The 23,186-nt window shown below is 47.7% G+C and overlaps 1 protein-coding gene across 1 annotated transcript in view; it reads right to left on the bottom strand.

The window, feature by feature from the left end:
• LOC122814137 (testicular spindle-associated protein SHCBP1L-like) overlaps nt 1-23,186 on the bottom strand; it is a 1,630,938-nt gene that overhangs the window by 1,030,385 nt on the left and 577,367 nt on the right. The window lies entirely within an intron of this gene.

The raw sequence follows: 23,186 nt of genomic DNA, 5'->3' as shown, positions 1-23,186 counted from the left end.
GGATTGGGGTTATTGATTTTTCCCCAGTCAATATTTACATCTCCTAGGATGAAGGTTTCTAGTTTGATGATGGAGGAGGTCCAGGAGAAAACATCTTCTAGGGTGTTGGTGTTGTTGCCAGGTGGAATGTAGAGGGAGATGATGTTGTAATGCACTATCATGCTGCTGGGTGAAGTGATAATTGACCCCCGACTGCCTCCAGAGATGAGCAGTCAGGCAACACTTCAGGGCTGCTGCACGGGTTTGTCCGAGAAAGGTGATCGGGACCCAAAGTTTCTTGGACTCCCTGCCCCTAGGGCGGTGTCTATCATAATCCCCTCTGCCTCCTGGGGAAGGTGAGTTCTGAGTGTCCCGGGAAAATGCCTGAGATTTTCAGAACCACATCATCTTTGTCCCTCGCTGATTCCTTGAGAAGAATCTTTGAGGGGTGGAGAAGTGGATCCCAATGGCAAACAGCGTCTTCCTATTCTTCTCACTCTGGACCAGCGTCTCTGACTTCCCAAAAAGGAAAGAATCATCTTAAGGGGCATTTGTAAAGGATACCTTGAAGGGTTCCAAGAATTTACAAAACCAGAGCCAGACATGGAGCCTAATGGCAATGCCAGTACTGGCCACCCTAGCAGCTCCCTCCGGGGCATGGGAGAGAAGCATGGATGTATTTACCACAAACTTCAGTATGGCCATCCGAGGGGAGAATGTCTTTTTATCCCCCCACCAACATGGACTCCAGGGTCGACTCAGTGATCTCCTTAACCACCCCTTAATGAGAAGGTCGCTGAAGCATACACCAGCTTCCTAAAATGGTCCATTGCCCTTGACTCTCTGTCAGGAGAATGAACCACAGAGCTCTCCTGCGCGAGCTCTTTCTTAGTGAAGGTTGCCACAACCATAGAATCCATGGCAGATCCCTTGTCCCAGCAAGCCCTGTCTGAGGGAGGACTAAGTACTTTGTCCAGGCGCGTCGGGACAGGCTCCATGGTATCCCATTCCTTTCATGCCCGAGATGGTATAAGATCCACAAAAGGATTCGCAGGAGGGGATACCGAAGTCAGATGGACCTGAACACTGATTCGTCTGAGGTCGGTTTTTGGGCAGACCACCCCCCCCTGGCAGAGAAGTTCCATGATGTCTCCAAAGGAGACTTCCTTGGGAGGTGACCTTGTGGAACCTTCCTCTTCCTCCAAATCAGTGTTTTCGGTGAGGAATTCTGGTGGGGAGTCCAAGTCCCTGCTCTTACACATTCATTTGCGAGGAACCTCCTCAGTGGGACTTTATGGGGAGGACTCGCAAACCTCCTGCAGCTCCCTCGGAGGAGCCTCCTGAGGCAAAATGGTCACAGGCTGTCCCTGAGACAAGATGGTCGAGGCCGCACCCAAAGCAGAGGGAATCGGGATAGAATCTGTGGACGAGATGGTCAAGGATCTCAATGACACCGAGAGAACCCTCTCCACTACATCAAAGGCTGAAGGGAACGGACCTCCTGGGAAATACTGGCTGGAACTGTTCCCCCCTGACCACACAGGGTAGTCAGAGCCAAGAATCCAGAAGCAGAGATACAAAGGGAAGTACTGCACTCCGAAAGGCTCGGAGCCAACAGCAATCCCTCAGATCCAACCCAGAGATTATGACTCAGAACTTGAACCTTACCTGGACGGATCAGACACGCTCAAGACAATGGTGTGCGTCGAGGTGGAAGGTACCACTGGTGCCAACCTGCACCACAGGTCGGATCGAAGGAGTTATCGGCATAAAAAAGGACTGCGATCTCCCCCTTCCAGAGGGAGAGGGTGCTGGCAAGACCCCTAAATGGATTTGGGTGCAGATAAATCTCCACATCATCTTGTCTATTTCCGCTTCACTGAGGCTCGGGTGGAGTGGGAGGATGAAGCCACAGAAACTGATCAAGAATGCCTGCGAGGGGGGGGGACCTAACCGGCGACCTGGCCCATGATTTGTTGGGCTCAGGAGGGAACCTTTGGGAACAAAGCCAGGGTGATCCGCGACTAGTGGGGGTCTAACTTTGGCTGGCGGGCCAGCAGGGGCCAAGCAGTCTGGAGACCACTTCCATGGGTTGTCTTCTCTTGCTCTTCTCCCAGACCTCTTGGTGGGAGAATGAGTCCCTGAGGCCAGTGAAAAGGAAGATGATGCAGCTGCTGTCCCTAAGGGGGTGCAGGGGCTACCGTCCCGGGAATCCAGAAGCAGAGATACAAAGGGAAGTACTGCACTCCGAAAGGCTCGGAGCCAACAGCAATCCCTCAGATCCAACCCAGAGATTATGACTCAGAACTTGAACCTTACCTGGACGGATCAGACACGCTCAAGACAATGGTGTGCGTCGAGGTGGAAGGTACCACTGGTGCCAACCTGCACCACAGGTCGGATCGAAGGAGTTATCGGCATAAAAAAGGACTGCGATCTCCCCCTTCCAGAGGGAGAGGGTGCTGGCAAGACCCCTAAATGGATTTGGGTGCAGATAAATCTCCACATCATCTTGTCTATTTCCGCTTCACTGAGGCTCCGGGTGGAGTGGGAGGATGAAGCCACAGAAACTGATCAAGAATGCCTGCGAGGGGGGGGGACCTAACCGGCGACCTGGCCCATGATTTGTTGGGCTCAGGAGGGAACCTTTGGGAACAAAGCCAGGGTGATCCGCGACTAGTGGGAGTCCTAACTTTGGCTGGCGGGCCAGCCGGGGCCAAGCAGTCTGGAGACCACTTCCATGGGTTGTCTTCTCTTGCTCTTCTCCCCAGACCTCTTGGTGGGAGAATGAGTCCCTGAGGCCAGTGAAAAGGAAGATGATGCAGCTGCTGTCCCTAAGGGGGGGGGGGTGCAGGGGCTACCGTCCCCGAGGAGGGAAGCAGTCCTTTTAAGATCAATGTGTCCCTCATGTCCTTCAGTACTCTGGGGTTGAACCCAGCACACATAGGACAGGAGGTCTGAATGTGCGCCGCGCCCAGGCACACTACACATAGTGTGGCCATCAGCCGGGGAAAGCTTATGGCCACACACTGTTCACTTCCTGAACCCTAATTTTGGGGTTTCAGACATCCCTAAATAGGCCAGGCACACTCCCACATGCACACAAAAAAAGAAAGACCTAAAGAGAAAGGAGAGAGAGAAGAATTTTTTAACCAACTGTTGCGGGGAGGGAAAGAATAGAAGCGAGAGAAGGAAACTAAGAAAGATAAAGAAAGGAGACAAAACGATAAAAAAATAGCACTTGCACTACACCACTATACGCCTAGAGCTTGGATCACGTTGCTTACTTTTCCATGGCAAACGGGATCTGAAGGGCGGAAGGAGACATGGGGCATTAGAGGTTAAGGGGAAGAGTTAACGCTAAAAGCACTGCTCTCATCTCTAGAACATTTATGTGCAAGTGGCATTCGTCTGGTTGCCATGTGCCCTGGACAGTTCTGCCCTGATAATGCCCCCCCACCCGATCAGGGAGGCGTCCGTTGTCAGAGTAGCAACCGGAGGGGAAGGAACAAAGGGTCTTCCCAAGAAGAGCTGAGGGGAAGACATCCACCACAGAAGATGATTCTTGCATGTTTGCGTAATCATAATGGTGTGGGACATCGGAAGTTGCTGGTATGACCATTGTGTGAAGAGCATCCATTGAAGGATTCTCATGTGGAATCTGGCTAATGGAAGCAGAGGTATGGCAGCCGCCATAATCCCCAATACTTTTAGAACTAACTTGGCTTTGACTCTGTTGTTGCTGAAGAGGAGCGAGACCAGTTTGTGTATGTCTGTTATTCTCTGATCTGTTAACCTCGCAGACATGTTGACTGTGTCCAGATTTGCGCCTATGAAGGTAATAGTACGACAAGGCGACAAAACAGACTTTTCGAAATTTATTGAAATGCCTAAGTTTTGACAAATGCGAAAGGTGTAGTCCCTGGCCATTAGAAGAAGATGCTTGGTGGGAGCTGTGAGGAGCCAGTCATCCAAATATGGAAACACCTGGAATCCTTGACGTCTCAGGTGAGAAGCTACCACTGCCATGCATTTGGTAAACACCCGGGGGGCAGTGGTGAGACCAAAGGGCAGGGCCCTGAATTGAAAATGACTGGTTCCCAGCCTGAAGCGGAGGAATCTTCTGGAGCGTCTGTTCATTTTTATGTGATAGTACGCATCCTGAAGGTCTATAGAGCACATCCAGTTTTCCTTTCCCAATAGGGGAAGGATGGACTGTAGCGTGACCATCCGAAATCTTGTTTTCTTGACCGACTTATTCAAGATACTGAGATCCAAAATTGGTCTCCAGTCCCCTGTTTTCTTTGGAACTAAAAAGAACCTGGAGTAGATTCCGGATCCTTGCTGGTCGGCTGGAACTGGCTGAATTGCTCTTTTTGTAAGCAGCTTTGAAATTTCCAAAGCTGCAAGATCCCTTTGAGCGGGTGGAACATCTGGAAGGGATTTTTTTGATTGGTTTGGAATGCGAACGAAGGGAATGGAATAGCCTTAGGAAATGATGGACTGTACCCACTTGTCTTGAGTTAGGGATAGCCAGGCTTCTGGGTACAGTGACAATCTTCCCCCGACTGCCTCCGAAGGTAGACAGTCGGGCAACACCTCAGGGATGCTGAAAGGGCTTATCGGAAAAGGTTTCTCGATTGCCCTGGTTCTGCGGACCCCCTCTGCCTCTAGGGCGACGTCTACCATTATTGTTCCCTCCTCTGCCTCTGGAGGGAAAACGACTCTGTGCGTCAGGCAAATTCCCTTGAGATTGTTTGCGGAACCACATTTTCCCACTTTTCTGGCCTTTGGGGTAAGGTCTAGAAGGAGTAGAAAAACGGATTCCGACGGCAGACAGAGTTTTGCCATCCGTCTCGCACCTAGTCAAGGTTTCTTTCACTTGAGGACCAAAGAGATGATCCATCAAACGGGGAATTAGTGAAAGACGTTTTAAAGGGGACCGCAAAATTGCATAGTCGCATCCAGGCATGCCGGCGTAAGGCGACACCTGTCCCTGCGGCTCTACTCGCTCCATCAGCCGCGTATGAAAGGAGGCGCATGGAGGAGTTAGCTATCGAATTCAGGGTAATCAGCTGGGTGTTCATTTTGTCCTGAAAATCTGCAGCTGTAGGATCCTTCAACATCTCACTCGCTTCCTTGATCAAGTCTCTCTGGAGATGGGTGAAATGGCATAGGTAGTTCAGCGAACGCATTGCGAAGGTCGCTGACGAAAACATCCGCTTCCCATACCAGTCCATAGACCTAGATTCTTTGTTAGGGGGATGAACAGGCACTGAAGGATCAGCTAGTTCCTTCTTGGTGGCAGCAGCTACCACCATAGCATCCACAGAAACACCTTTGGTCAGAAATTGTTTGTCAGTTGGTGCTGTTATAAATTTAGAAGGTCTCCTGGGGGTAGGGTCCACTGAGTCAGGAGCCGTCCAGGCTTTCTTTGCCACCACCTGCATGAGGGGATCAAAGGGGGGGGGGACACACCCAGGAGGTGGAAGGGCGAGAGCCAAACGCCTCAAGATACACAGATTCATCCTCCGAAGGGTTAAGGGCTGGCCAATTTCCCCTCTGTTTCAGGATCTCTAGAATGTCTGCAAAGGAGACATCTTCAGAAGGAGCGGGGAACCCTCGGAATCCTCTAAATCTGTGTCAGAGGTGACAGACTCAGGTGAGTCTATGTGCTTCCTCTTACACTTTCTCTTCCTAGGGGGCTCCCCTGCCAATTCAGGAGAGGCCTCGGAAGAGGATGAGATCCTCACAGGGGATTCTTGAGGAGCTGGCTCTCTGCGGTCAGGGATGAGGGAATGAGTAGACATAACCTGAGGCACCGAAAAGGGAGGGACGGACAGAGCAGACTGTGGAGTTGGACAAGGTTCCAACACACTCCGCATGACCTCGAACGCACCCCTGTCAGGCACAGCCAGAGGTCCCCGCTCCAAGAAGCTGAGAACCTCCCTCGGCACCGACAGAGATGGCTCCGAGGCCGATGTCGGAGCCGAACTCACCAGCGCCGAAGCACCGAGAGGGAGAGGGGGGTCGGACTAGGGTCGGAGCCGACGAGGGAAGTCCGGCGCCGAGATTCTTCAAAAGAAGAAATCGGAGCCGACGGAGCCGAAGACAAATGTACCGGCCCCGACGCTACCACAGTCTCGGTTCCGAGACGCCCTGGCTCCGAGCTCAAAGGAGTCGGAGGAGGAATATTTAGGGGAATAGGTTGAGGCATCGACTGATGAGTCGGGCTCTGAAGCATTTGGGCCAGTGCCTCGGACTTTAGAAGTCGACTCACTACCCTCTGGAGGTCATGATCCGAGAGCCTCGATGACCTGGAGGAGTGAGATCTGTGGCTCCGTTCAGACAGCAAGGGAGACGCTGGAGCCGAATGAACGGAGCCAAGGGATGGTGACCTCGACCTCTTTCCAGATGTCGGCTCCGATGGTCTGATCGGAGCCGACCCAGGAATCTCCAATACCTCGGCTCCAGCCGGAGCCGAGGGAACCACAGAAGCTGCAGTCAAGGACTCATCGTCTCCAGCCGGAGCCGATGCAGTAGCAGACTTCGAAGCCTTAGGCCTCGACTCAGAAGCTGGAGTCGAGGTCTTAGAAGCCTTGGAAGGTTTTCCCAAGGTAACAGATAGGGAACCTTCAGGCTTAAGCAAACCCCTTAGTATGAGTTTGTTTTTCCTTTCCTTCAGGACTCTGGGGCTGAAGCCATGGCATACAGCACAAGAGTCCTGCAGGTGTAAAGGTCCCAGGCAGTACACACAAGAAGTGTGACCGTCTGTCAGAGACATTTTCTGACAGCACGAGTCACACTTCTTGAAGCCTGAGACCTTTGAATCCTTGGACATTTTTACGGGACCGAAGTGTAACCACACACAAAAAACACACACACACCGATTACACTGTCAGAAAAAATAAGTTCAATTACTTTAAATCAAAACTTCTGAAAAGTTAAGTTGAGTTAAAGGTATAAACCCCTACCAAAAACACATACACACACTGTAAGGGATGGGAGGGCCCGAAGGCCTAAGGAAAGAACTTATTAGTTCTTAAAGAAGGGGCTGAATAAGGGTAGAAAGGATAAAATATCCACTACACTAAAGGTAAAAGGGGAAAAGACTAAGCTAAAGGAAGTTTAAACAGTTATTAGACTAATCTAATTAAAACTGACCTGGAGCCGGTAGAAACACAACCTCGATCGCTGTAGCGGCAAACGAGATCTGAGGTAATTCACGCCTAGCATTGTGGGATATAGGGGCAGCCTCGAGCCGGTGGAACCAACTCTCGAGCTTTAGAGTGGCCGAGTCGGAGCCGAGGTCGGCTCCGAACCCAACCAGCAAGAATGAAGGCGAGATAGACAACTTAACATATAGCACTTACACTACACCACTATACGCCTAGAGCTTGGATCACATTGCTTACTTTCCCATGGCAAACGGGATCTGAAGGGCGGAAGGAGACATGGGGCATTAGAGGTTAAGGGGAAGAGTTTGGAGCTCGGATCAGATGCTGGAAATGTGGCCATGGCGGATCCGATATGGATCCGTAAACCACAGGTTGAAGACCAAATGAAGTCAACTACTTCAGATCAAACATTTGATCAACGCAATTCAGATAGGCCCTACCTTCAGGAGGGGATGGAGTAGATAATTCTCAAACTGTCTGGGCAAAAGAGAGCAAACTTCCACATAGGAGTCTGACAGTAAAGAATTCTATATAACAAAGTGGAAGAAAAATATTCTTTTTATCAACTCTATGAAATTCATTCTCTGTCCACAAGAGGAGGATCTGTTCCCTGCAGGTGAAGATGTGGACAAAGCTGCAGGGTCAGATCGAAAGTGGCAAAAAAAATGTTAGTTTGAGAAAATTTGTAAAGCCTATCTGCCTTTAAGGCTGAGAATAAGATTTAATACAGACAATAAAAACAATGTTGGCATAATGGGGGTATGGGAGAGCCATGAGGCATATCTCACCTTGTAACGTATCATAATACTTCATTAAGAACATCAATCTCCTTCCTGTAAATACACCTTATTCATCCTGGTTATTGTAAGAGAAAAGAAAACTTCCTCCAAGGTACGTTGTGAGGACTATGTTTTCTCTGAATCAGAGATTTGGGCTTGGGAATCTGCAGGAGATGAAACCCTGTCCCTGTGTAAGTCAAAATCTTCAGTCAAGTTTTTCCTAAGGGATATCTCTTCTGGCATTTTCAGATAAGGATTTCTGAGCATCAGGATTACTAACCTGTAACAACTGTCTAGTTAAGGTAAGAAAATCATCTTTTCTAACAAACCATGTCTTCAGATGAGCAATGTTTAACCATTTCTTTGTCCTACGTTTTGAAGGCCAACTCAGAGAAAGCACTTCTGCTCCATCTACAGTTCTCTTTCCCCAGCTAAAATGTGCAACATCTCCAGCAGTCTCTCCCCTCAGCCAAAAGAGATGGTTAACCCACGCTCAGATTGGACACAAACAACTGAAGAGGGCATGGCTGCCCACTAATTTGTGAAAGGTAAGCGGGTAATTTGAGGAACGAATAATGGTCGCTGCAGACTCACCCACTATCAGCTGAGCCAGTGACTGAGCCTACGAAGTTGGTAAGGGCTCTAAATAGAAGTTATGTCCTTACCATAACGTTCCATGTGGAGTGTTCATCTCGCCTTTGTTCTTACACATGGGTTCGGAGCCGATCCTTGGCTCCGTGCCGGCCTCTTGCAAGCTCTGCATCGAGAAGAAGCTCGAGACAATCTAATACCCACAATCCCCCTCTGCCTTTACCTCAGATCTAGTTTGCAAGCAAACCAATCTACAGAATAGCACACTCATGCTCACATCACATATGTACAGAAAGAATCTACACATAACTATATATATATATATGCCAGACAGACAGATATAAAAATATATATATGTCAACTATGTACACAATATTGTAACAGTAGCAGAATGCTCCTGGCCAGGCATCAAAGAACGTTCTTCCTAAGGGTGGGAGGGTGGGACTGTAAAGAACAAAGGCGAGATGAACACTCCACATGGAACGTTATGTTAAGGACATAACTTCTATATGTGATAGTGTTCAATCTCGCCGTTTGTTCTTACACATGGGTAGCGTCCCTAGCTCCTTGTTCCTGAGGAACTCACGGGAGGACGTTCTTGAGCACAGTGGAACCAAAGGTTGCCCTGTCCCTAGAAACCTTGTCTACCTTATAATGAGAAATGAATGTATGTGGTTTAGACCAAGTAGCAGCTGCACAAATAGCGTCCAGTGGTAGGCGGGCTGCATGAGCCAAAGATGTAGACACTGACCTTGTGGAGTGTCCTTTGGGTTTGTGTAACAGGGTTTGATTTGAAGAATCGTAGACATAGATTATACAATCCGTTAACCATTTAGAAAGAGTTCTTTTGGTAACTGCAAGTCCTTTCCTGCTATCAGCAAAAGCCACAAAGAGTTGATCTGTTTTTCTGTGATCCTTTGTTCTATCCAAATAAAATCTTAGCTGTCTGTGAACATCTAATTTGTGTAACATATACTCCATTTTGTTGGAGTGGTTTTTGAAGAAAGTGGGTAATTCAATGGACTGATTAATATTGTTAATAGAACACACTTTAGGGCGGGAGACTTAAACCTTGACACGGCTATTAATAGGACGTGCTGGAGGGATAGATTCATCACCCAAAGACTCCCTATGCTGTGGAACAAAATCCCGGTACATGTGAGGCAGAGCACCTCGCTGGCCTTGTTCAAGAGAAATCTTGACCAATGGATGGGAGATCGCAGATATACCCCAGGGATTACCTCAGTGTCACTGCTCGACAGAGGCACAGAAAAATAATGGGTATACTAAAGGGGTGGCCTAAGCCACAAAACGATGGGCTAGGCTTGTAAATGCCCTCGGGCAGATAGCCTAGTATGAACCTATGAACCTAAGGATGAATTGGTTCGAAGAGAAACTCTGTCAGAGTGAAAGATCAAATACGGGTGCTTGATGGAAAGAGCCTGAAGTTCAGATACTCGCCTAGCGGAAGTAATGGCTACCAGAAAGAGAGTTTTCCAGGATAAAAATTTTAGTGAGCAAGAAGAGGCAGGTTCAAAAGGGGGCAACATTAATTTAGATAGCAACAAATTTAGACTCCAAGGTGACGTAGGAGATCTGACCGGTAGTCTAATATGAAAAACTCCTTTTAAAAAGGCTTTACAAAGTCTGTGAGCCATAACAGGAGCTCCACATTCTTCCACATGGAAATTCGAAATGGCAGCCAATTGAACTCTTAGTGTAGCAGGAGAAGCACCCTGATGGAATAAGTCTGTTAAGAACTCTAAGATCTTATTCAAAGGAGCTATAAAAGGATCCACATGGTGTGTATTCGCCCAGAATACAAATCGCTTCCATTTGCTAGCATATGTCTTAGTAGTGGAAGCTTTATGCGAAGCCACCAAAATATCCTGGACTGCTGGTGACAAAAGATCAGACCTGGCTAAGTTGGGAATTGGAGCAGCCAAGCTGCTAGATGGAGGGACAGAAGCGCGGGATGGGGAACCCCTGACGAGTGAGTCAATAGGTCTGGCTCTGGGTCCAGAATCCAGGGTCCCCGAATGCAGTGTATCTTCAGGAAGGGAAACCAAATTTGACGAGGCCAGAATGGGGCAATGAGGATTATCGTCCTGTGTAGGTTCTTGGCTTTCTGGAGAAACTTTGATATCAGAGGAAATGGGGGAAATGCGTACAGGAGTCCCGGGGGCCAATCGTGAACCAGTGCGTCCCTGGGGACTTCCCCTGGAGGGGGTAATAGGGCAAAGTAGCTCCTGCATTTGGCGTTCATTGGAGATGCAAACAGATCGCAGGAAGGCTGGCCCCACGTGCGAAAAATCCTTTTCGCCACTGACTGTTTTAGGGACCACTCGTGCGGTAACAGAATTGCTCTGCTGAGCCTGTCGGCTATGACGTTGGATGACCCCGGGATGTGCGTTGCTATTAGAAAGCGACCCGTGGACTCCGCCCACTGCCAAATTCTCATGGCCTCTCTGCATAGCTGATAGGACTTGGTTCCCCCTTGCTTGTTTATGTACCAGACTACCGACATGTTGTCCGTCTGAACTGCAATAGTCCCTAGAGGAAGAAGGGGAGCAAAGTGTTGCAACGCTAGAAACACTGCCCTCAACTCTAGAACATTGATGTGCAGATTGTACTCCAAATTGGTCCATTCGCCTTGGACTGTCTGTCCCTGAAAGATGCCCCCCCACCCTATCAGGGAAGCGTCCGTGGTCACTGTAACTGTGGGCGTGGGTAGCACAAACGGTCTCCCTTGGGAAAGGTTGAACGTTTGAAGCCACCAGTTTACATCTGCTTTGCATGTCTTTGTTATAAGAATCTCGTGTGTTAGAGGTAGTTGTTGAAACGACCATTGTGCAAACAGCAGCCATTGTAGGACTCTCATGTGCAGCCTTCCCAGGGGAATTGCAATCAGGGAGGCTGACATGAGGCCCAACACCTTTAGTACTAGTTTTGCAGGAGATTTCCTTGACAAGAGTAGAAGACGAATATGAGTCTGAAGTGATAATATCCTTTCTGGGGGAAGCCTCAGAATCAACTGACGTGTGTCTAACTCTGCTCCTATGAACAAGATGTTTTGTGATGGCTGAAGTAAGGATTTTCCGAAGTTTACGGAGATCCCTAGGTGAACACACAGTTGGAGAACAAAGTCTCTGGCCTGCAGTAGTTGACGCCTGGTGGTGGCCGAAAGGAGCCAGTCGTCCAGATACGGAAACACCTGGAATCCCTGGCGTCTCAAGTGAGACGCTACCACTGCCATGCATTTGGTGAAGACCCTGGGGGCTGAGGTCAGACCAAAGGGCAGGGCTCGAAACTGAAAGTGACTGGCTCCCAGCCGGAAGCGCAAATGATCTCTGGATGCCCTGGTCATTTTGATGTGGTAGTATGCATCCTCTAGATCTATTGAGCACATCCACTCGTCCTTCTGTAAGAATGGAAGGATCGATTGAAGCGTGACCATTCGGAACTTTTCTTTCTTGACGAAAGTATTGAGGTAGCTTAGGTCTAGAATGGGCCTCCAGTCCCCTGTTTTCTTTGGAACTAAAAAGAACCTTGAGTAAGTCCCGAATCCTTGCTGGTCCGCTGGGACTGGCTGGATGACTTTTTTCTAGCAGCTTTGAAATTTCTAAAGCTGCTGGCTCTCAGATGGGGCGGTACATCTGGGAGTCTTTTCTTTGGGATGGGATGAGATAGGAAGGGTATGTTGTAACCTCTGGTAACCACGCTTTTTACCCACTTGTCTGTAGTTATATTTTGTCAGGCCTGAGGGTATAAAGCTAAGCGACCCCCGACTGCCTCCAGAGCAGGACAGTCGGGCCTCCTCTCAGGAGTGCTGGAAAGGTTTACCAGGAGTGTTTCCCTGTCACCTTGATGTTGCGGACCGCCTCTGCCGCCAGGGCGGCGTCTTCCACGTCTGCCCCCTCCTCTGCCTCTAATGGGGCTATCACCCTGTGTGCCTGGGAAAGAGCCTTGGGGTTTTGAAACCACATTTTTCCACCGCGTTGCCCTTTGGGGTACGGTCTGGTTGGGGTGGAAAAACGGACTCCGACAGCAGACAGAGTCTTTCCCTCTTGTTCACACCGGGTAAGGGTCTCCTTTACTTTGGGGCCAAAGAGAGTGGCACCGTCAAATGGGGCGTTTGTAAAGGAAGACTTGAAGGCTTCCGCAAAGGAGCATAGGCGCATCCAGGATTGTCTACGAAGAGCAATCGCTGAAGCTGCTGCCCTACTCGATCCTTCGGCGAGGAAATCAGCCTCATGGACGAGTTAACAATCGATGTTAGGGTATTAAGTTGCGCTGTCACTTTCTCTGAGACAGCTGCATCTGTAGCACCCTGGAGGGTATCTCCCAACTCTTTGACTAGATCCCTCTGTAGACGTGTAAAGTGGGTCAAATAGTTCAGGGACCGCATGGAAAAGCCGCTGAACTAAAAATGCGCTTCCGTATCTATCCATCGTCCTAGAGTCTTTATTAGGAGGATGGATAGACGAAGAAGACTCCGACATCTCCTTTTTCGTGGCTGCTGCCACCACCATAGCGTCTACTGGAACTCCTTTTGTAAGGTAGGACTTATCCTGAGGTGCTGTGATGTACTTGTTAGGTTTCCTTGGAACAGGTTCCACTGTGTCAGGAGCCTCCCGCCCTTCGAGCAATTAGTTCCATTAGTTCGTCGAAGGGCGGAGTGACCCAGGAGGAGGAAGGGCGAGCACCAAATGCCTTCAGCAGAACTGACTCATCCTCAGAAGGGGAAGGGACTGCCAGTCACCTCTCTGCTTCAGGATCTCCAATATGTCCGAAAAAGAGACATCTTCTGAAGGTGACTTAGGGGACCCCTCTGACTCATCTAAGTCAGTGTCAGATGTCAATGATTCCTGTGGAGAATCCAAGTGTCTCCTCTTACACAATCTCTTCCTAGGGACTTCCTCGTGGGGAGCATCCGAAGAAGCCTCGGAAGAAGAGGGGCACCTCCAGGGGTGGCTGAGACACTGGTGCCCAACGCTTGGATGTGGCCGTGGGTGCAGATGAAGACAAAGGCCCTTTATGGAGAGGAGAAACTGCTTCCACTGATGTGGTTGTCTGGGTAGACAACACCTTCCTCATCAGGTCGACGCCCCGGGTCCCGCATCGAAGAGTCCCCGGTTCAAGAAATGGGAAGAATCCCTGACACAGGCACCGAAGGCATCGACCCCGAGGACGGAGCCGAATCGATCCGCCGAGGCCCGAGGGAGAGTCGGAACCGACACGCCGGTTCGACTCGCCCCGGAACCAAGAACAGACCGTCGGCTCCGAGACTCCGGTACCGGATCCGGAGTCGAGTGAGGGAACAGACCGAGAAAAAGACGGTTCTGGACCCGAGGGCTCCACAATCAGTAGATCAGCCTCTTCCGGCTCCAAAGACTGAATCGGTCTCGGAGGAGGAATGGATGGAGATACAGGAAGGCCTTCAAGTTTCAACACCAACTGGGTGGAAACCGAAATAAGTTTAGAGAGGGCCGAATGCTCCAATAACTTCTGCACCACGTGATCCACATCGACATCCGAAAGTTTGGAGGAAGAACGGGTCGAAGGAACCGAAGACGGAGCCGACCTCAATATGGCCGAAGGAGGGAGCTCCATCACCGGTTCCAAGACTCGAGGCTCAGGAACCGATACCAGTTGAACACTCGGCCCCGAAGTCTGTGGAACCGGTGATCTAACCTTTGAAGAAGAGCTCGGAGCCGATGACTTAGGCTCCGTCGTCTTCGACTCCTTAGAGGACTTTGATGCCTGGTCAGAAGCATCCAGAGCCTCTTGGAAAGCCGGTTTCAATAGACCTCTGTCCATTAGTTTCCTGCGCCTATCTGTCATGACCCTCCCACTAAAAGAGTGACAGATGGAGCAATCCTCTTGTAAGTGGAGAGGGCCAAGGCAGTAGACGCAGGAACTATGGTTGTCAGTGACCGACATTTTCTGGCCACACTGACAACGCTTGAAACCAGACTTTACCTTCTCAGACATTATAGGAAGAAAGACAAATCCAGTAAAAACAGTCAAATCCGATAAAGTTAGTCAAAACCGATAAAATTGTCAAATCCAGTAAAAATTCTTCTCAACTAGGTAAGATATGAAGGGTGTAGGCCCGATAACAATTTGACCGATAATTAAAGTTAACGGTACCAATAAATTAACGGAACCTCAACACAATCACACAGTTAACACTGAAAAATATCAAACAGACTAGTATCCTAATAAAATATAACAATAAAAGTTATATCTTAGCTTAGAAACTCTCGAGCTAGCTCCCAACGATGCGTATGCAGCAGCGGCAAACTAGATCTGAGGTAAAGGCAGAGGGGGATTGTGGGTATTAGATTGTCTCGAGCTTCTTCTCGATGCAGAGCTTGCAAGAGGCCGGCACGGAGCCGAGGATCGGCTCCGAACCCATGTGTAAGAACAAACGGCGAGATTGAACACTATCACATCTTTTGTTTTCTTTCTTTCTAGGCACAGCAAGGGATGGAACAGCTGGAACCATGTTAAGTATCTAAGCTGTGACTGAGAAGAATGTCTCAAAGGTGGTAGGTACACTTTGCTGGAACGAGTTTCTCACTGTTCATAAGCAACACACAACACTCAAATACACAGTCCCCGAACGGTTTACTATCAAAACTTGGAAACTGCATCAGTCAACCAACATGTGGTCGACTTGCAGTCTCCAAGTCAGCAGAATGTTAAACCAAAATCGATCAACTACACTACAGCGAACAGGTAGTGCACATCGATAATTTGGGTTCGACACTATGCAGGGAGGTCATGGTTCAGCGAGGAACAGGGAATTAGCCCATTTCCTCACCACAGTGCGATCTTAAGTCAGTATATTTAATGTGCAGGGGGGGGGGTGTGGATGGCACATCCCCCCCTGCAAAATAGTACAATTAAAGTACTGTTGGCCGTTGAGTGTAACGGTACATTAACGTGCATAGCATGGGTGACGGACATCACCTACTGCTGTGTCGAACCAGGACTATCCGGTATGTGATTTCCGACATTCTGCCTTTTAGACATGTCAGAAGTCAACATTCTGGATCAACATTATGATCATTCGACTGACCCATGTTCAATAATATGATAGTAAACCTCCCCAAACATAGTAATGCATAAACGGAACATGTGCACACACATACCTAGTCCCCAAACAAAGTAATACATAAGCAAGACACATACAGTCCCAAAACACAGTAACACACGGCACACTTAAGCACACTGTCCTCAAAAACAGTAATGCATAAGCGGCACACGTATACACATATACACACTCCTCAAACATAGTAATACATAAGCAGAACACTTACACACAGATATACACTGTCCCCAAACACAGTAATGCATAAGCGGCACACGTACACACATATACACTGTCTCCAAACACAGTAATGTATAAGAGGTGCATAAAATTGTCAGAAACCTTTTCAAAGTGCAGTCTGACAGAAAAATGAAAGGTACGTTATCACATAGGTGACTGCAAGCAAAAACATGTCCTTTAATAGTCCCTGCCCACATAAAACACTCATCAAGATTGAATTTTTCAATAAATAACACAAACTTAACAGAAGCGGAGTGGTACATCTTCTCACAAAAATAGCCCTCAAATGGATTAGAGCTAAACAAAAATACTTCACTGGAAAGAATACCACATTTTCTAATAGGGAATTATTACTAAAAATCTGTTTATAAAAATATAAATTTTTCTAAGGGCAAAATTCTGCCTGGAGGGGTTCCGCACTTGGGACATATCTGCTAGAAACAAAGCTGAAGGCCAGCTACTGCTCTTGTGAAACTTCCAAGATGCTTCTTCATGAGGTTGTAAGAAAGTACTAATGAAATCTTCACTCAGACTACTAATTTTCCACAACAGGACTGATCAAAGAGCAGTCAGAGTGAGGATGTGGGAGGCAGACAGAGCTTTTGGAAGCTGTCCTCTTGTGTCCTGGACAAGACAAAACCCATACATCCAAAATTCTACTGCAGCAGTGGGAATGATGAATTATAAGTTACGTACTTACCATGACTTGGCATTTGTGTTGTCCTCTTTCATTCCTCCTCATAGCTGGATCGGATTTGAACGCATTTTCAAAGTCTAGGATCCAAGTCTTGAGCTCCGCCCTCTTTCCATAACTCTGTCCTCTGTCTAACCTCCTCAAATAGAGTTTGCTGCCTAAATAGCAAACAGCGTATAGTACAGATTGTAAGGAATAACGTTACTAGAGGCTCAAACCAGGAACATCAAGTTCCCAGTTTTCCCCACAGGTCTTCTAGAACCCTGGGTAGGGAGATGGCCTGGGAGGGAAGGTAAGGAGGAATGAAAGACGATAACACAGATGACAAATTAAGTTAAGTACATAACTTATAAATCTGATGCTGTCCCTTTCATTACTCCTCACGGTTGGGTCAGAGTCCCCAGCTACATAAACCCTGGGTGGCCTCAAGGAAGGATATGCCAGAGCACAGCAGAACCAAATGAAGCCGTGCTCCTGGAAACAAAGTTCAGTTTGTAATGTTTGACAAAAGTACGAGTTTTCGACCAGGTGGCTACCACACAAATAGTTTATTACTGCTCTGGAAGAAAAGGCAGGTGACACAGACATGGACCTAGTTGAATGGACCTTAGGAGGACAAGGCAATAAATCAAGGAAACAGAGCCTGTTATCCATTCAGCAATAGTAACTTTAGAAGCTGCCCGACTTAGGCGACTCATTGAAAAATACACATTTGGTCTGACTTTCGACAATATTTGGTTCTACGAAGATAAAAATTCAACCGTCTATGAACATCAAACAAATGCAACAAAGGTTCCCTTGTTTGAGAAATTTGCAAAGAAAACTGGCAATTGTATGCAGTGACGAACGTTAGATTCTGTGGCTACTTTTATGCATAAAAGAGGGATTAGTATAATGGGGCACTATTTTTATGAAAAATGATGCAAGGGGACTTAGATGACAGCGCCTGAATTTCCAATACCCTTTTTGCTAAGGTAATGGCAATAAGAAACTTTGTATTCCAAGAAAGGAACTTCAAGTCACAATCGCTTGCTGGTTCAAAGGGTTTCTGAGTTAGGCCTTGTAAAACAACTGTAAGATCCCATGGCAGAGAAGGACATTTGACTAGGAATCTGAGGAGAAAGATTCCTTTCAAGAAGGCCTTACATAGTTTAAATGCAGAAGAAAAAAAAGATTTCCTAAATGTAAGTTCCAAATGGCTGCCAGTTGAAGTTTGATTGTAGAAAAGGTGGCTCCCTCATTGAGAAGAGACATGAGGAAGCAAATGGCTGAAACTGTAGCTGAAAATGGATCAATGTTTTCTTTGGATGCCCAGAAAACAAATCTCTTCAATTTACTCTTATAAACTTTCTTGGTTGACAGTTTTGGGAAGCTAGTACAATATCTCGAACAGGGGAAGCAAGCCCGGACCTTTGAATAATTACAGGAAGTGGAGAAACCAAGCGGTCAGTTTGAGGGAGAGTAGACTGCGATGATAACCCTCTCATGGGTGAAACAGGAGGGCTTGTCTGGGTTCCAGTATCCAGTGGGATATTTCAGGTGACACCACAGAAAGGGGAAACAAATCTGAGGCGGCCAGCCGGGGGCAATGAGGATTACCGAGGTCTTCAACCATTTTTCTTTCTGTAAAAATCTTGGGATCAAGAGTAGAAGAGAATAAGCATACAGGAGACTGGAGGGACAATCGGGAACAAGTGTGCCGCTTGGGGACTCCCATGGAGGGGGTATCACAGCAAAGTAGCTGCTGCACTTGTTCTGAGCTGATGCAAACGGGTCACTGCAAAGTTGGCCCCAATGGCTGAAAATCAGGCTCACTACTGATTGAGTGAAGGACAACTCATAAGGGGGTCAGAATGAACCTGCTGAGTTTGTCTGCAAGAATGCTCGGCTTCCCCGGTATGTGAGTTGTAAGTAAAAGGCAGTCTGAAGATAACCGTCCATTTCCAGACCCTTTTGGCCTCTCTGCACAAGGGATAAGAGCTGGTTCCTCCTTGCTTGTTGTTATACCAGATGACGGACATGTCTCTGTGAATCGCAATAGCTCCAGAGGGAGAACATCCTGAAAGTCTTGGAATGTGAGAAGAACTGCCCTTATCTCCAGAATCTTGATATGCAATCTGGTTTCTGCACGAGTCCACGTGCCTTGGACCATTTTTCCCCTTGAAATGCCCCTAAACCCAACCCAGCCAGGAAGCATCCATGGTAACCGTGGCTGAGGGGGAAGGAAGTAGACATGACCTACCAACTGTCAAGTCATCTGACAAGCCAGCACTGGAGATGTTTTCTGCAAACTGAAGTCAACTTGATAGGAACAGATAGACGCTGGTAAAGAATAGACCACTGAACAGCAAAGGTCCATTGAAACACATAAAAAAAAAAAAATCTTGCTAACTGCACTAGAGTAATGGCAGCCACCATAGATCCAAGAGCATGAAGTATCAGTTTTGCCAGTGGAAATGACCTATGTAAAACGGCTCAAACATGGTCTCTCAATGTCTGTACACGGTGAAGGGGTATAGCTGCAATCTGATACGATGTATCTAAGAGAGCACTTATGAATTTCAACTTCTACATCACAGACAGGTTTGATTTTTGGCAGGTTTATGGTGATGCGCGTATGACTGGCAAATCTGAAACTATAATCCCTGGCCTGAATTAGATGATGCCTGATTGGGGCAGTGAAAAGCCACTCACCTAGATACGGAAACACCTGGAATCCTTGCAGTCTCGAGTGAGCTGCTACTACTGCCATGCATTTGGTAAACATCTTGACGGCTGTGGTAAGTCCAAAGGGTATAGCTCTGAATTGGCAGTGACTGGCTCCCAGCTAAAAGTGCAGATGACTTCTGGACCAGTCTATTTTGATGTGATAGCACACTTCCTGTAAGCCCACCAAGCATATCTAATGTAAAATGGACAGAACCATAACCATTCGGAACAGTCTCTTTACAAATTCAGTTTGCTTAGATCCATAATGGGTCTTCAGGTCCTAGATTTTCTTTAGCACTGAAAAGAAGCATGAGTAAGTTCTGAATACTTTTTCTTTGGTTGAGACCTCTTGGATGACTTTTTTGCAGCAGTTTTTGAATTTCTGGTACTGTATACTCCCTCCGATTGGGTGGAACATGTGGGAGTTTCTTTGGTTTCTCTGGGGAATGAAGAAAAAAGGGAATGCAATAACCTCTGCATATAACTGTTAGCACTCAAATGTTTTCTGTTAGAATGGTCCAGGGGGCTGGGTGCAGCAAAAATTACCCTCAACTGCCTCCAGAGATGAGCAATCTGGCAGCACTTCAGGAATGCTGGCAGAACATAGAGAAAGGTTCTCTGAAGCCCTGATTCTGCAGTCCCCCTCTACCTCTGGGGCAGTGTCTACCACTGAAATCTGCTACTCTGCCTCTGGAGGAAGAATCCCCACACTGATCTTGGGAAAACCCCTGCGATTTTCAGAACCAGATTCAGAATCAAGATAAAAGCCAAAGCAAACTATGCTCCATGGTTAAGTAGGGACACAAGAGCCCAAAATCAGACAAGGCTTGGAAGCAATGGAAACAAGACAACTCCGATCATACCAAACAAAATTATAAACAACTTAGGAATCTAGCCAAAAAAAACTAAACTAGACAGACAAAAAAAGAAGTTATGTTCTTACCATAACGTTCCATGTGGAGTGTTCATCTCGCCTTTGTTCTTGCACACTGGTTCGGAGCCGATCCTCGGCTCCGAGTCGGCCGCATAGCAAAGCTTTGCATCTTAGAGAAGCTCGAGACCAGGCTATATCCCACAATCCTCCCTGCCATTACTCAGATCTAGTTTGCAAGCAAACCAGACCAACCATAAACCTCAGGACCTAAGGCTACACACAGCCACAAAAATCAGAGACACTGACTGACAAATTAACTAAAGGGTAGCGAAATATACCCCATGAGGTAAGAGACAATATACCCGGAAGAGGTTAAGGCATGTGGACCAGACTAGTCCTACTCGTTCTTCCAAACACGTGAGGGAGGGAAGGGAGGGAATGTAAGAACAAAGGCGAGATGAACATTCCACATGGAACGTTATGGTAAGAACATAACTTCTTTATGTGAGTGTTCAATCTCGCCGTTTGTTCTTACACACGGGTAGCGTCTCTAGCTCCGTCACCCAGAGTGACTCATGGAAGAACGTTCCTAAGCACAGTGGAACCAAAAGATGTCCTGTCTTTGGAGGCTTTGTCAACTCTAATAATGAGCGATGAAAGTATGTGGTTTAGACCACGTGGCTGCTGCACAAATCGTGTCCAAAGGCAGGCGAGCTGCATGAGCCAAGGAAGTGGAAACGGATCTAGTAGAATGGCCCTTAGGTTTGGTGGGCAAGGCCTGATTCGACTTAGAATATACAAAAGCTATACAATCAGTAAGCCATTTAGAAAGTGTACGTTTTGTAACTGCCATGCCCTTTTTATTGTCTGCAAACGCAACAAAAAGTTGATCTGTTTTTCTGTAATCCTTAGTCCTGTCCAAATAAAATCTTAGCTGTCTGTGGACATCTAACTTGTGCAGCATATATTCCAACTTGCTGGTATGGTTTTTGAAAAAGGTAGGGAGTTCAATGGACTGATTAATATTTATGACAGAACATACCTTAGGAAGGAAAGACGGGTTTGTTCGTAAGGAAACTATCTGGGTGGAAAATTAAGTAAGGTGGTTTGACTGATAGCGCTTGCAGCTCTGAAACTCTTCAAGCTGAAGTAACTGCTACAAGAAAGAGAGAGTCTTCCACGACAAAAACTTCAGGAGGCAAGAGGAGGCTGGTTCGAAGGGTGGCAACATTAGTTGCGACAATAACAAATTTAAATTCCATGGGAATAAAGGGTCTCTGACGGGCAGTCGAAGATGGAAGGAACCTTTCATAAAAGCCTTACAAAGCCTGTGGGACATAATAGAAAAACCGTCCTCACCAACATGGAAGTTGGATATGGCCGCCAACTGTACTCTTAGTGTGAAAGTAGAGGCTCTTTTGAGAAAAAGGATGGATAGAAATTCTAGAACTTTATGTAAAGGAGCTACCAGGGGGTCCAAGTGTTGGCTAGATGCTGAGTACACAAAGCGTTTCCATTTACTCCTGTAGAGTTTTGTAGTGGAAGCCTTATGAGAGGTCCCCAAAATGCGTTGAACTGCCGGAGAAAGTAGATCAGACCTGGCTAGGCAGAGAAATGGAGCAGCCAAGCTGCTAGTTTGAGGGATAGAAGAGACGGGTGAGGAACTCCCGACGAATGTGTCAGTAGATCTGGTACTGGGTCCAGGACCCACGGTTCCTCTGTTTGATGGGCTCGAAGAAAGGGGAACCATATCTGTCGAGGCCAGAATGGGGCTATGAGTATAATTGCCCTTTCCAGGTTCATGGCTTTCTGAAGAAATTTGGGAATCAAGGGGGTAGGTGGAAATGCATATAGGAGACCCAGGGGCCAATCGTGTATCAGTGCGCCCCTGGGGACATTCCCTGGAGGGGGTAGAAGGGCAAAATAGCTTCTGCATTTGGTATTCATCGGGGAGGCAAATAGATCGCAGCAAGGCTGGCCCCATCTGCGGAAAATTCTTTCCGCTACCTGTAGCTTGAGGGACCACTCGTGAGGTAACAGGATGGCTCTGCTCAACCTGTCCGCAATGACGTTGGATGACCCCGGGATGTGCGTTGCTATCAGAAAGCGACCCGTGGACTCTGCCTATTGCCAAATTCTCATGGCCTCTCTGCATAATGGGTAAGATCTGGTTCCCCCTTGTTTGTTTATGTACCAGACTACAGACATGTTGTCTGTCTGAACTGCTACTGTTCCTAGAGGTAGGAGGGTTTGAAAGTGTTGCAACGCCAAGAACACCGCCCTCATTTCCAGAACATTTATGTGCAGGTTGTACTTCATGTTGGACCATTCCCCTTGGACTGTTCTTCCCTGAAATAGCCCCCCCCACCCTATCAGGGAAGCATCCGTGGTTATCGTGGCCGTCAGATTCGGTAGAACAAATGGACGACCCATAGTGAGATCCTGACTGTACACCCAACCATGAGAGGTCTCGCTTGCAAGAATGTTAAGCTGTGCTGTTACCTTATCTGAAACAGCAGCATCTGTGTTACCCTGGAGGGCATCTCTCAGCTCCTTGATGAGATCCCTCTGTAGACGTGTAAAGTGTTTCAAATAGTTTAGCGAACGCATGGAAAAAGTCGCTGAACTAAAAACGCGCTTCCCATATCTGTCCATAGTCCTAGAATCCTTATTAGGAGGATGAACAGAAGAGGAAGACTCAGACATCTCCTTTTTAGTGGCTGCAGCCACCACCATAGCGTCAACTGGGACTCCTTTGGTGAGATGAGACTTGTCCTGGGGAGCGGTGATAAACTTACTTGGTTTTCGAGGGACCGGTTCCACTGTGTCCGGTGTCTCCCACGCCCTTCGAGCAATTAAATCCATTAATTCATCGAAGGGTGGAGTAACCCAGGAGGTATAAGGTCGAGCACCAAAAGCCTTCAGCAACACCGACTCATCCTCAGTGGGGGCTAGGGACTGCCAATCACCCCTCTGTTTTAAAATCTCCAAGATGTCCGCAAATGAGACATCCTCGGAGGGGGATTTTGGGGACCCCTCTGCC

Source organism: Protopterus annectens, chromosome 10.part0 (genome assembly GCF_019279795.1).
Source record: "Protopterus annectens isolate FY-2018-M chromosome 10.part0, PAN1.0, whole genome shotgun sequence".
NCBI lineage: Eukaryota > Metazoa > Chordata > Ceratodontiformes > Protopteridae > Protopterus > Protopterus annectens.
This window is presented reverse-complemented; position numbering and strand designations above follow the sequence as displayed.